The sequence below is a fragment of the Dermacentor variabilis genome, chromosome 1 (assembly GCF_050947875.1).
Source record: "Dermacentor variabilis isolate Ectoservices chromosome 1, ASM5094787v1, whole genome shotgun sequence".
NCBI lineage: Eukaryota > Metazoa > Arthropoda > Arachnida > Ixodida > Ixodidae > Dermacentor > Dermacentor variabilis.
The window spans coordinates 9,337,796-9,352,809 of record NC_134568.1 but is presented as its reverse complement, the minus strand read 5'-3'; positions in this window follow the sequence as shown (position 1 = coordinate 9,352,809).

Sequence of the window (15,014 nt, the reverse complement as noted above, 5' to 3'; positions counted from 1 at the left end):
GCAGACAGCGTCTTCTCACGCGGCGCCCCCCTGCGTCCGACGAAACCCTCGCGAGCATGACCGCGGCTCCTGAGATGGACTCCCTGCTTTGCCAGATAAAAGAGTTCGTCCGTGCTGAGGTCGCTCGTCAGCTTTCGCTGCTGTCCTCAGCCACGCCACCACCTTCGCCTGTGCCGGCCAACCTTCGCCAGGTCATTCACGAGCAAGTTTGCGCAGCTCTTCCTTCTGCCCGCGAGACTCCGCCGGTGCCAACTCCCGTTGCTTTTCCCGAGGTGACTGCACCTAGCTACGCCGACGCTCTCGCGTGGCCACCACCTTCGACCTTTGCGCCATTCCCATCAGTCATGTCACTGCGTCCAGCTCTTCGCTTCGTTCAGCCGCGGTACCCACAAAGCAGTGGACAATGGCGCACTCCTGACAACCGGCCAATATGTTTTGCCTGTGGTCTACCTGGCCACATTGCACGATTTTGTCGTCGCCGTGCAACATCCTACCGCCGTAGCTTCGACACCGAACCTTACGTTTCCCCATACCCGTAATCCTCCGCGTCTCAGAACCCCGGCCAGACGTCTTCCTACTCGGACCAAAACCCTCTTGTTGACCGCCCTTCGCCATCGCCTCGACGCCGCTCGCTTTCGCCGATGCGTCGTCGTCCTTCTACGCCGGAACGGGAAAACTAATCGTCGCAGTTCCAGAGGCAAGAACTGCGTCACCCACGAACAGACGAAGGTCTCTTCCTTCTCCGACTAATGTTATTGATGTATATGTGGACGGCGTCGCTGCGCTCGCCCTCGTTGACACTGGTGCCGCAGTTTCAGTTATTAGTGCCAAACCTTGCCGTTCGCTCAGAAAAGTTACGACGCCATGTCAAACGTGTCACTTCGTACTGCCAGCGCAGACCGCATCACGTCTTCAGCTGCGTGTACTGCTCGCGTTGCGATCAACGACCTCCTCTACATCGTCGAATTTTTGGTGCTGTGTCCTTGTTCCCACGATCTTATTTTGGGCTGGGACTTCCTTTCCGCTAATAAGGCCGTCATCGACTGTTCTCATGCTGAAGTGGAATTTCAAACGCTGTGTCATGCTCCACTCCTTGACGCTCGTGAACCTGAAGATAAAGTATTTGTTGCCGAAGACGTTACCATTCCACCGCACTCATCTGCCCTTGCCACAGTGTCATGCAACATTGTTGCTGATGCCAGTGCACTTTTTACGCCATCTGCAATTTTCGCTCGTCGCAAATGTTCCCCGCTGCCTTTCGCTGTTTTGGACGTTCATGCCGGCGACAGCAGACTGCTCGTCGCCAACCGATTGTCCTGTCCTCTCATTTTGCTTCATGGGTAGTGCGTTGGCCATGCACAGTGTGCCGACTCTGCTGCCATCATTGACATGCCAACTGGTTCCATCGCCACTCATGAGGTCGCCGGAGTGACCTGTAACCCCGCGCAGGAGCCGACTTCGCCCGATGCTTTACATAGCTCCATCGCCGACACGTTGACTGTTTCTCAACGCGCCCAGCTTCTACGCCTTCGCGACAAGTTACGTTAGTCTTTCGACTGCCAGCATGTTCCCTTGGACCGCACGTCAACTGTTTGTCATCGCATCGACACGGGTACCAGTGCGCCGCTGCTACAAAGACCATATCGTGTATCCGCGACAGAGCGCCGTGTTATCGACGACCAAGTAGCTAACATGCTCAAGCGCGGCATCATTCAGCCTTCGGATACCCCTGGGCATCTCTCGTTGTTATTGTTAAGAAGAAGGATGGATCGATTCGATTCTGTGTCGATTACCGTCGTCTTAACAAAATAACTCGTAAAGATGTTTACCCTCTTCCGAGAATTGACAACGCCCTTGACTGTCTCCAAGGCCCGAAGTTCTTCTCTTCTACCGACTTACGCAGCGGCTATAGGCAAGTCCCCATGGAACCCGAAGATCAACCTAAAACGGCCTTTGTAACACCAGATGCCCTATATGAATTTAGTGTCATGGCTTTCTGGCTTTGCAACGCCCCCGCAAAATTTGAGCGTATGATGGACAACCTTTTGCGTGGTCCCAAGTGGAAAATATGTCTGTGCTGCTTAGATGATGTGGTTATTTTTTCGCCCGATTTTCCCACCCATCTCTGTAGGCTGGAAGAAGTGTTACAGTGCCTAACTGCCGCAGGCCTTCAGCTCAACCTGAAGAAATGCCACTTTGACGCAAGTCAGCTCACCATCCTTGGCCATGTAGTATCTATACACGGTGTTCTTGCCAGGGCCAGATTAAGAAAAATGGGGGCCCTGGGCTAATGCGCATGCAGGCCCGCTTTCCCTATACTGACCCCCCGTCCCCTCCTGTCGCCTGCTACACTACTGGAAATATGCCATGCTTCATTTTAATTCCACCAAATTCAAAAGAACGAAGTGCGATCAACGGGATTGTTATTATTGTTATTATTATAAGGAAAACAAAACTTGCTTGAAACGCGTGCCGTTGTAAACGCCAACACATAGGTCCACTTTGTGATTAATCTGCATTCTGTTTTCCGCAAAAGCTAGGCTTTAAGGAAAAGTTTAGTGCATTCAAGACAAACAAGAACGTAGAAAAGACAACACAGCTCATATGTCGATACTTCTGAAGCTGGGCTTTGTTTGCATCACTAAGTTTGATCCCGTGAGGAGACGCATGGTTGTATCCCAAACATTCTTTATTAAAATTCAAGCATCAGACTGCAGTAATCGTTATACACGTCGCTCTATAAATATGCAATAGATTTGTTACTTAAGGCGATACAAACACAAAAATGCACTAGAATACAGATGAAAATTACCAACTGTAATTACAAAAATATTTTCGTTAAAGGTCAGACCAAGCAAGGACGACACCAAATAAACGTGGCACTATCAAAAACAACAAAAATACAGTTTTTATAAGCACGCTAAATATCACAAGAAGAACAAACAAGAGACGAACAACGAAGATTTGCATATCTTGAATTACACTGATCAGCGTTTCATTGGCAACGTGGAGGCTGGGAGGCGACACAACGAACTTATTTGAACCGTTCATGTATAGCGCAAACAGTCCTCTTTTAAAATGGCATCTTTCGCGCCTTTGCTTTGGCGAAATAAGATATAGTCTGTTCGAAGGATAGATCGCAGAGGAGGTCACTTTCAATGGATATGATAGCAGGCGAGTTCACCTTGTCGTCAAGGAGGATCGAACGAAGGCGATTTTTTATCAGCGACAACTTGGAAAACGATTGTTCGGGCTCACAGTTTGCCACGGGTATGCTGAAGTACATTCGCAAAGCAATAGAAAGGTTCAGAAACACACCAATAAGCTTTCTTTCGTGCAGCAACTTAATTATTCCCAGGGGACTCGTGTCCTGGCACATGGAGATGTGCAGAAAGTTCGAAAACTGAACGATTTCAGCGGAAAATGCTGGCTCGATATCATTTTTGTAGGTTTTCACCAATTTAGCCTGCTGTGCCAGAGAGGACTCGCTCCCAGCTTCTGTCAGCAATTTTAAGAATCGAACCTTTCGCAGAGTTCAGTGTAGGCAGCCTTTCGCACTCGCAAAGCAGGGCCTACACTGTCAAGTACAACATTGTAGTCTCTGCGATAAACTTTTTTCTACCTTGTAGCACACTATCGCTTTTTCCGTCCGGGTGCTTACTCAAAACGATGCGTTTGCCCTCATCCTGATAACATTGATTGGTACTTAGCGTGCGTGCTCTCTCTTCGAAGGTATCAAAGAGAGGTCGCAAAGAATTAACAAAGCCTTCTAGAGAGCTCAGCAGGTCTACAGCAGTTGAAATGTCTAGGCCTGGTTTCTGAAGTGCTACGCTCGTTTTGTCAAAGCAGTCCAAGATTTCACTCCAGAAAATCGCCATGAATGCAGTCTCTAGTTTTGTCATTTTCTTGAGAGGGTGTGCGCTTCGTTCCTAGTGTCACCGTTTTCTTTCTCGTTCTTTGATATAGCTTCAAGGCAACACAAGACTGCATCGAAATTTTTCAGAATGGCCTCACATGATTCAGCGTGTCTTGACCACCTGGTCGCAGAGAGACTTTTCAAAACAAGCTGCTGGCCAGTTCCGCCCATGCTGTCCAAAAGATACCTCCATCGCTTAGTTGAGGCAGCAAAGAACACATACAGTCTCTGAATTACGGTGAAAAAATTTGACTGCCTCAAGCAACTGTCAACGCTACATGCGCCAACTAAGCTCAGTGAAAGTCCACCACACGGGACGTAGACTGCAAATTCGATCATTCGGGTGTTTGATTTGAGCTTGCAGTCCTTTCTATTTTCCTGACATATTACTCGCATTATCATAAGCTTGGCTCCTACAATCATCAATTGAGATGCCATTGGTCGTCAAGAGGGGCATCACGGTATCGAAAAGATACAAGCCGGTATGCGATTCAGTTGGAACAAATCCAAGAAAGCATTCGTACACTTTCCAATTTAAATAGTATCGTAAAACAACGGACAGCTAATCAACGTGAGTAAGGTCTGGAGTCGAATCAACAATTAAAGAGAAATATTTTGCGCGTTTCACTTCGTCAACGAGACGTTCCTTGACAGCCTTTGCCGTATGCTCGATAAATTCATCAGAAATGGTTTTTGACAGATACGATGGGTGACCTTTTCCTTTGTTCCCGTTGCGTTTGATGTGCTCCTCTAGAAAGGGATCAAACTTGGCAATAGCCTCAAGCACTCCCATATAATTGCGATTTCTCGATGAACCAAAAATCTCCTCACTGCCCCTACGCGCTAGGTTGCGCTCAGCTAGAAGCTTAACTACAAAGACTACGCGCTTCACCACCTCTGTCCAGTAAGCGGTCTCAGTGACAAGATGCTTAACCAGCTCCTTGTCAGTTGTGCTTCTCGAGTTAGAGCGGGCGAGCCATGCTGCCACGTAGTTCCGGTGCTCGACGCTATTTTCATGTGCGCAAGCCTTTGCTTCTGCTCTTTTCCAATCATAAAAGTCTTGCGTGGTGAAAGCGCAGGGGTTGCTTGAAATCGAAAATTGTTTGCACATGAAACAGTAAACGGAACCGTTGGACTCCAAGTACATTAACCAGTGTCGCTCGTACGCCTCCCCATTTACAGCCTTTCGCACGAAAAGATGAGGTATATATAGCGTGTTTTGTATTGCCTTTCGGAAGACGAAAAATTTTCTGCCCGATTTTGAAAATACAATGACTCTTTCTCAAGGCATACACTCCGAAAGCTGTCAGTAATAACGTCCGGCCACTTAGCAGGGTCCCTTCGGATAATCTCGCAACGTACCTCTTGCTGCGGGTGTGTCTGTACTTCTCTGTTGCCGCAACGAGAAGCCGTCTCATTCGTCCTCTCGAGGCACACTTTGTGGGTGGGAACATGATTATTTGAAGCCAAACTAACAGGAAACAAGTGAGTCGGTTCTTGGAGTGTTGTTTCCTGGCGCTCGTCAGTAGAAGGAGGCTCATCGGGGAGGTTTGGCACCTGTTGATGAGCAGTAGTAGAAATCGGGCGTGGCGGACCGGACACCTGGAGCTCTGTGGCAGGGGCCCGGCCGAGTAGCGTAGACGTTGCTGACTCGGGGACAGGACAAGGCTCGGTTAGCGTGAGTTGCTCAGAAATGTGGACGACCGAGGTTGGCACCATTTTCACAGGATCCAGACAACCAAGATAAGTGAAACATTGCTTCTTGCCAGGAAACCGTGTTGATGGAGTTGGCAAGTCCTCCACAGAAGCACAGTCGGTAGTATTGGGAGTTTGACACAGACTCTGGACAGAGCGATCATACTGCTCCGCGGAAGCTGCATTCAGTGGGTACTTTGTCACCTTTGGTAGCTTCTTTTCACGCTCTTCTCTTTCTAACTTCACCTTTCGTTTAGACGCACCACTTTTATGCTTCCGGCCGAGCATTTTCGCATGAATGGATGCTAATTGTTCACCGGGCGCTTCGTCAGTCCGACGCGACCGCAGGTGTCCTACGGTGGCCGTCCCGATGACTGGCGCACGCTGCCTGGGTGGTCCGTGGCTGGCCGAGAGTGGTGCGTCCCCCGGGAGCTCCTCAGCGGGCGGGCTTATGCAAGTTTAACCGGCGGCTCGGGGCTGAATCGCAGCCCGCGATCAACTTTCTTTTATAGATGCACGCCGCGTCTGTCTGTTACTAGCGCCAAAACAGGCGTTCACATACGCATAGAGTTCCTTGTACAAATTCCCTCCTTCTCCGTACAAACTCTATCCTTCTCCCGTTCCGGTCTCGTCTTCCTATTGGCTAGGAACAATCGTCTGTTCTGGGAGGTTCTCGATTTTTCTTTTGTCCCGTCGACGCCGAGCGCGAGAACGAAGGGGAGAGGGCGACTCCTAGCGCGGGCGAAGTTACGCGCCCTCCGTCGCCTCTGAGTCATCTTTTCCTACTTCTTTCTGGAAAGTTCGGCGGCCAGTCTGGCCTACTTGTTCCGTCGAGCGCGCGAGGGTGAGCAGGCACTAGGCAGGAATAGGCCCTGGAGACAGGCCTTTGTGTCCAGCTCTCCAACTTCCCCCTTCACTCTTCCACAACACTAGCCCGAACAGTGGAAATTCCATGCCCCACGGCACGCGGACCGGCACCGTGTGAGGTCTTCTTTCCTTTCCTGCCTAGACTCTGCCATGAGACTCATCATCATCTGCTATCGGACTCATCCTCCCCCGCCCAAATTACCATCACGGTAAAGAAAAGTCGAATGGGAGGCACTGTTGGGTACTGCAGCACATCCTTTCTATGAGAAGGACAGTGGCGGAGCTATTTGAGAGGTGGAGGGTGGCGTGGTGGTGACGAGGGGCCAGGGAGATTTAGGTCCTCATCCCACATTACATGTTTTAGGTGCTTCCCCTTGCCCCTCCTCTCCAGACAGGACTGGACAGACGGACTGACAGGAAACCACGAAAACTCTTCCAAGCAAACGCACCTCGCTTCGTAAGAAAGAAGGCCCGGCTGGGGTGGCAGGGTCTGCCCCTTTGTGTATGTGTTACTGAAGTGTTTCACGGTACACTCTTCAAAAACGTTAACACCCTTTGGGTCGTATCTTGTCCCACAACGATAATCGTCATTTGTCTTGCCCACATTTCCTTTCTTCAGCGCTGCGAGCCCGGTACTTGCAAGTCACGAACTACTTGCGCGTTATGAGCGTGACATTGCATTCTCGACAGGAAAGTAGCCGGCGCCGAATTTTCAAGAATGGAAACGCAAGCAAGGCAGATGACGATTACACTCTTGAAACAGTTGCAGCCTTTGTACACTCTAAAAAAATTACACCCTTTGGGTTGTATCTTGCCCCACAACAATAAACGTCATCTGTTTTTGTCCGCATTTCCTTTCTTTAACGTGGCGAGCCCGTTCTTCCCAGTAACGAACGGCATGCGTTATGAGCATGACATAGCATTGCCGACAGGAAAGTAGCGGGCGCGGCGTTTTCAAGAAAGGAAATGCAAGCAAGGCAGAGGACAATTTTTGTTGTGTGGCAGATATATACCCCAAAGGGTGTACCTTTGTCTACAATCTTAGGCAAAGGTACACCCTTTGGGTTGTATCTCTGCCACACAACAATAATCGTCATCTGCCTTGCTTGCGTTTCCTTTCTTTTAAACGCCGCGCCCGCTACTTTCCTGTCGGGAATGCTATGTCATGCTCATAACGCACATGCCATTCGTTACTGGGAAGTACCGGGCTCGCCGCGTTAAAGAAAGGGAATGCGGAGAAGACAGATGACGATTATCGTTGTGTGGAAAAAGGGTGTTGTTTTGCTTAAGAGTGTATATTTGTCCCACAACAATAATTGTCACCTGCCTTGTTTGCGTTTCCTTTCTTCAAAAGGCTGCGCTCGCTACTTTCCTGTCGAAAATAGACAGTTTTAGTTACACGTACGTAGAGGCTCCACGTACGCAAACGTGAAAAGCCTACGTACCTTACGTGCACGCCATCTGAAACGCTTTTAGCTACACCCCAGGTAGCACACAAAGTCTTGAAAACGTCGTATTAAGGGATTCAACGTCTGAAACGGATTTTTGACCAAAATCGACGCATCAAAGACGTTCCAAACAAGATAGCTTAAAAACGAGGAGTGAATACGTTTTGATAATGTTGGAAGCCAGGCAGCTTAAAAACGAGGGGTGCATACGTTTTGAAAACGACTCACGGCGCCACCGCCACGCCACGGCGCGTCAGCCTCTTTAGCGGCAACAACCCATCCACGCGATCCAACCTTGCGCAAGGTGGCGATACCGTCGTCAAATCATGTGACCAAGGTGGCCACGTGATTCGTGATGCCGGGCAGCCGGGCGAGCCGGGCATAGTCGCGTCGACATGGCGTCGTCGCGTCACCGCACTCGCATTGCGCTGTGGTGTGTTTGCGGTTGTTCTGAATGTGCTGCCGCTGCCCTTCGCTATGTAAGTGTTGCAGTGTTTTGCTGTCAAGAAAACGATATTCTGTGATCAGTTTGGGTTGTGCGATATGTTTGTGTGGCTTTAATTTGGAAATCAGTAGTATTTTCAATTGTTATGTGACCAAGGCGGCCACGTTATTCGTGAAGCCGGGCATAGTTGCGTTATCGCACTCGCATGGCACTATGGTCTGTTTGCGACTGTTTGAATGTGCTGCCGCTGCCCTTTGTCATGTAAGTGTTGCAGTGCTTTGCTGTCAAGAAAACGACATTCTGTGATTAGTTTGGGTTGTGCGATCTGTTTGAGCCGGGCATAATAGCGTTATCACACTTGCATTGCGCTGTGGTATGATAGCGGCTGTTCTGAATGTGCTGCCGCTGCCCTTTGTCATGTAAGTGTTGCAGGGTTTCGCCGTCAAGAAAACGACGTCCTGTGATTAGTTTGGGTTGTGCGATCTGTTTGTGTAGTTTAATTTGAAAATCAGTAGTGTTTTCAATTGGAGGGCACTAATCAGCTCTTCAAGTTCATTATCATGTTATGTGAGGTGTTAAGGGCAGTATAAGGACGAAAGTTAGAGGGACGAAATCGTGCCTGTGTGTCCCTAGCGTCGGGATCGGCCGCTATGCGTGATCCTAACAAGAAAGCATTTTGCAGAATGCGAAGAAAGGCGGCAAAATTTCTGTCTGGGCGCACCTTGCCGATCTCCGCAATAGAGCCGTCATCGTGGTATTTTAGTCTCCCGTTTAGCAAGAGTGTTGCAGACAAGAGAACTGGTTCAAACAGGCTTTTTTTTTAATAATTCAGTACTAGTGCGGTATCCCAAAAGGTGAGGTCAAGTGCTCGCCCTATTTTCTTCCCTCGCGCTACAGCGCACTGACAGAATTTTGCGTGCACCATACCGTGCTTTTATCGTTTGCGCTTCAGGTTCTCGATTGTGTTTTCGCCCCCTTTACCCTCGTGATGGGTATTTCATGGTCTTACCGGGTACCCATATATTGTGTCCAATATATGAAACGGCCAAATTCGATTTTATTTGACGCCTCAAATGGTAGTAATGTATTGAGTCCCTTGTAGCTTTGTCCTTGTTATCAATTTTACAATTTGGCGAATGGATACAGCATGTACTCTGCATAACTCGCTTGTGGATACTGCATACGTGAGTCGAGTATGCCCTTGGTATAAAATAACTTGTATGTATTAGGTAGTACGATTGTTTGCAGTTTGGGACATGTGTCGGAATGTACGCTGTGCGCCCTTCGCGCTTTACTTAGTCGGCGGCCTGCCGAGTTCGTGCGGGTGCCATGTGTGCGCATGGAGTTCGCGAAGCGCTCTCGCAGTTTTTATATATATATATATATATATATATATATATATGTATGTGTGTGTGTGTGTGTGTGTGTGTGTGTGTGTGTGTGTGTGTGTGTGTGTGTTCTGTTCGCGCGCTTCGCACAACAGGGCATGTCGCAGTTCTTTGTCCTTGTGCAACACATTTTCCTAGCGTACGTCTGTGCATTATTTGATACCGGTTTCACACGGGGCTCTTTTAGCGGCTATCCAGTCCGTTACAAATCGAATTTCTCGGTCGTGATTGGCTCCTCTGCGCAAGCTACGAGAGTGAGCCAGTCGCATCGATAATTTCGATCCGGATCGGGCGTGATCGCGATCGAGAGTGGTCGTGTGACACCGGTTTTACACATGGCGCCCACATAGGGAACACTTTAAGTTCAATGCTACTGAGTGAAGAGCAAGTGCATATATATGCCAGTGGTGGTACGTGGGCAAGTCTTTCTGGTGAAGCCAATACTTGTGTATTCAAAACATTTCAATTACCAGCGTAGTGCATCAATGTGTCTACTTCGACAAAATGGAGCACCAGTGCAGATATCTGAGCATACCTGTCCAGGGCAGCAAGTGTGTCTACATTGAAACCACTACCAGCATGTGCGGCAGTTCTGTTTTCAGCAGCGGGACTGCACAATAATCAGTAGGGTGTTCTCAAGCTGTTTATCTATGAAGCTCTGTCTGGACTGTGTGCCAAATATTTTTGGACGTGAAAGTGGGGGTGAATTGGTAAACATCAGTGGAACTGTGCCTGGACTTTGTGGCAAATGTTTTTGGATGTGAAAGTGTGAGTGAACTGGCAAAGAATTTGCTCTGGGCTACATGTGTTAAACGTTTTTCTCATTCGGAGTGCTTTTTCTTTACTTTAGGAGACTGGAGATGTGCGCAAAGTGTGACATGTCAGTGTGCTAATTAATGTATTTGCTGGTTTGCAAATTATTCGTTGCAACTTTGTTTTTGCCAGAGAGGTACAACTTTGCCTCTTGTAAAGGGCTTTTTAGATAGAACACTTACTATTTATTATGACCATTGCTTCCTTTGTTACACAAATGCAGCTTCCAGTTCATTCCAGTTTATTTCCATGTTTATGTAAGTTTCTAATATGAGGCTTGCATATTCATTTCTCACGTTCTGGAGTGGCAAGATGCAGCATTACTGTCTCATCGTTCGCTGTACTACAGTAGTGTTCACTTGTTACACTGAATCCCCCGTTTAAGTATTCTGTACTAATTTCACTTTATTGCTTTTTTGTTGTATGGTTATTTTTTCTCGCCATTACCTTCTTTGATATATCCTAAAGGCAATATTTCCAATTTTACATTGTTCCCATTTCTTTTTCTGTCACAGGATTGTTTTATGATGGTATGCGGTGGTATTTCTTTTTGTGCTCTTTTCAAGCATCTAGCTGATTGGTAACATTGCTTGGAGGCAGTTACCATCCGATTCATACTCTTGCATTTTTCAGTCTACTTCTTCCATTCGCTCCGATGTCACTTCTGCATAACTCTAGTCCATCTAATAGCACGTGCACTTTACTATGATAAATTAGACACTTTAGTACACTCCAGGTTTTTCTGTTCATTTTTGTATGGGTACTTGGAATTTTGTTTATGTGCTAGTGAATGTTCACTTTCGAGTTCATTACGAATCCTTTCTGCGACTTTTGTCATTGCTGATGTACTTTTACTTCTATTTGCATTTCTCACACCGTTTGTTCGAACCTTGCATAAGCATTACATTTTAATAAAGTGTTTTTGCTTTGTCACAATGTTCTCATTTCATGCACTATTGACATGAAAGGCTTGGTCTGGCCACCTGCCAAGACGTGGCCATTTGTTCTTTGCAGGATGTCATTCCCATTGTTGTTGTAAGCATCGTAGCTTACTAAAGGCGGTATTAAGGATTTATTATTCCTAACAGGCTCATTTTCGTGCGAGTTGGTAGAGGATGCGCTGGCCATGCGGGGAGCAGTGCTTGGCACTGCGCCATGGCTCTTACAGTCAACACCGACGCTTCTACTCATCTGGGGCGCGATTGGAGATAGTTGTTCGAAACGCCCGATCAGTTTCACCTCACGCGATTGGCCTAGGCCGTGCCAACGGGTGCGGCTGACGACGTCTGCGCGGCATAGGCCAGTCGCGTGAGGCGAAACTAAACGCGTGTTTCGAACAACGATGTCTGATCGCGCCCGTCACCCACGAAAATTAGCTTCAGATGATCGTAAACCTTTCAAGACCGCTTCTAGACCAGCTTTTTGATAACGTCCTAAAAACGTTTAGAAATTGGTTACGAATAGTTTTGGCAAAGGGATTACTTGTGTCTTTCCCAATCCTATTTCTAGACCAGCTTTTCGAATACGTCTTGCAGACCTGTTCTAGATCGTCTTAAGAAAGTAATTAAGCCGGACATTAGCAGAGATATACGACGTTTTCCCGCCGAAGCTCTCTCATTCGTGTCTTCTTTAACCCGTTTTTATCATCTTGGATAAACGCTACGAAAACGTTACGTATCTCTTTTGTGCACTCATAGGCAAAGTTACACCCTTTGGTTGCCCCTTCTGCCACACAACGATAATCGTTATCTGCCTTGATGCGTTTCCTTTCTTTAACGCTGCGAGCCCGGAACTTTCCAGTAACGAATGGCACGCGCGTTATCAGTAGGGGCACTCCAAAGGGTGTAAACTCTTCTATGCTGATAACGCGCGTGCCGTTCGTTACTGGAAAATACCGGGCTCGCAGCGTTAAAGAAAGGAAACGCATCAAGGCAGATAACGATTATTGTTGTGTGGCAGAAGGGGCAAGCCAAAGGGTGTAACTTTGCCTAAGAGTGTACGCGACGGACGCCAAGAGGGACCCCGTAGCTACATCTATCGGGAAATGTGAACACGGCGGTAGCCAATTATATCCGGTCGCCGTGTTTCGATGCAATCCGTCTGCGCGTGCGCGGCCCGCTATCGCTTGTTCATGATCTCGCGGAACTCCCGCGCGAAGCTGTCTACGTGCGCAAGAAACGCACGCAAAGAATTGAATCTCACGTACGTCCGTGAGGCGGGCGCGCGCCCGCTTCGTTCCACGCATGCGTACTGCTGACACGTAGAAGCTGTACGTACGCAAAGCCTCTACGTACGTGTAACTAAAACTGTCTAATGCAGCTGATAACGCGCATGCAGTTCTTTACACGGAAGTACCGGGATCACAGAATTTAAAAAAAGGAAATGCGGGCAAGAAAGATGGCGATTGTCACTGTGGGACAAGACGTGCTCCAAGGGTGCAAACTTTTTAAAGAGTGTATCGTCGCGGGACAAGATCAGCCCCAAAGGGTGTAAGCTTATTTAAGAGTCTACACTCTTAGGCAAAGTTACACCCTTTGGAGTGCCCCTCCTGCCACACAACGATAATCGTCATCTGCCTTGATGCATTTCCTTTCTTTAACGCTGCGAGCCTGGTACTTTCCAGTAACGAACGGCATGCGCGTTATCAGCATGATAGCATTCCCGACAGGAAAGTAGCGGGCGCGGCGTTTTCAAGAAAGGAAACGCGTCAAGGCAGATAACGATTATCGTTGTGTGGCAGAAGGGGCACTCCAAAGGGGCGTAGCTTTGCCAAAGAGTGTACACTCTTCAACAGTTTGCACCCTTTGGGGCGTATCTTGTCCCACGCTCTTAAAATAGTTGCACCCTTTGGGGTGTATATTTGTCCTACAACGATAATCGTCATTTGCCTTGCTTGCGTTTCCTTTCTTGAAAACTCGGCGCTCGCTACTTTACTGTCGAGAATGCTGCGTCACGCTGATAACGCGCATGCCGTTCGTGACTGGGAAGTACCGGGCTCGCAGCGTTAAAGAAAGGAAACGCGGGCAAGACAAATGACGGTTATCGTTGTGGGACAAGATACGACCCAAAGGGTGTTAACGTTTTTGAAGAGGGTACCGTTAAACACTTCAGTAACACATACAAAAGGCAGTCTGTCGCTTATAACTATATTTTATCGAAGAGCGATGTGTTCTGTTGCACGTGGTGTTCAGACACCCGCAAAAGTTTACGGGGCACGGGTTTCACAACAAATGCGTATTTCTGCACTGTTAAGGCGTAGCACATCTAATTTAATGGGTCACATTGTAGTTCGCAAGAATTGCTTCGGATCAAAGCTTTTAATTAGAGGCTAGGTGCACAGGTTTCGCGGAAATCTGGCTCTTTCGCAAATCCCGCGTCTCCGAAACTTTTGCGGGTGACTGTACACTCTTAAAACGGTTACACCCTTTGGGGTGTATATTTGTCCCACAACGATAACCGTCATCTGCCTTGCTAGCGTTTGCTTTCTTGAAAACTCGGCGCTCGCTACTTTGCTATCGAGAATGCTGCGTCACACTGATAACGCGCATGTCGTTCGTGACTGGGAAGTACCGGGCTCGCAGCGTTAAAGAAAACGCGGGCAAGACAGATGACGATTATTCACTCTAAAAACAGTTGCACCCTTTGGGGTGTATATTTGCCACGCAAGAATAATCGTCATTTGTCTTGTCCGCATTTCCTTTCTTTAATGCGGCGAGCCCGGTACTTCCCAGTCACGAACGGCATGCGCGTTATCAGCGTGACGCAGCATTCTCGACAGTAAAGTAGCGAGCGCCGAGTTTTCAAGAAAGGAAACGCAAGCAAGGCAAATGACGATTATCGTTGTAGGACAAATATACACCCCAAAGGGTGCAACCATTTTAAGAGTGTGGGACAAGATACGCCCCAAAGGGTGCAAACTGTTTAAGAGTGTACACTCTTTGGCAAAGCTACGCCCTTTGGAGTGCCCCTTCTGCCACACAACAATAATCGTTATCTGCCTTGACGCGTTTCCTTTCTTGAAAACGCCGCGCCCGTTACTTTCCTGTCGGGAATGCTATCATGCTGATAACGCGCATGCCGTTCGTTACTGGAAAGTACCAGGCTCGCAGCGTTAAAGAAAGGAAATGCATCAAGGCAGATGACGATTATCGTTGTGTGGCAGGAGGGGCACTCCAAAGGGTGTAACTTTGCCTAAGAGTGTAGACTCTTAAAAATGCTTACACCCTTTGGGGCTGATCTTGTCCCGCGACGATAATCGTCATCTGTCTTGCTGGCGTTTCCTTTCTTGAAAACTCGGCTCTGGCTACTTTCCTGTCGAGAATGCTGCGTCACACTGATAACGCGCATGCCGGTTGTGGGACAATATAAGCCCCAAAGGGTGTAAATTTTTCTAAGAGTGCACTCTTAGAAATTTTTAACCCTTTGGGGCTTATCTTGTCCCA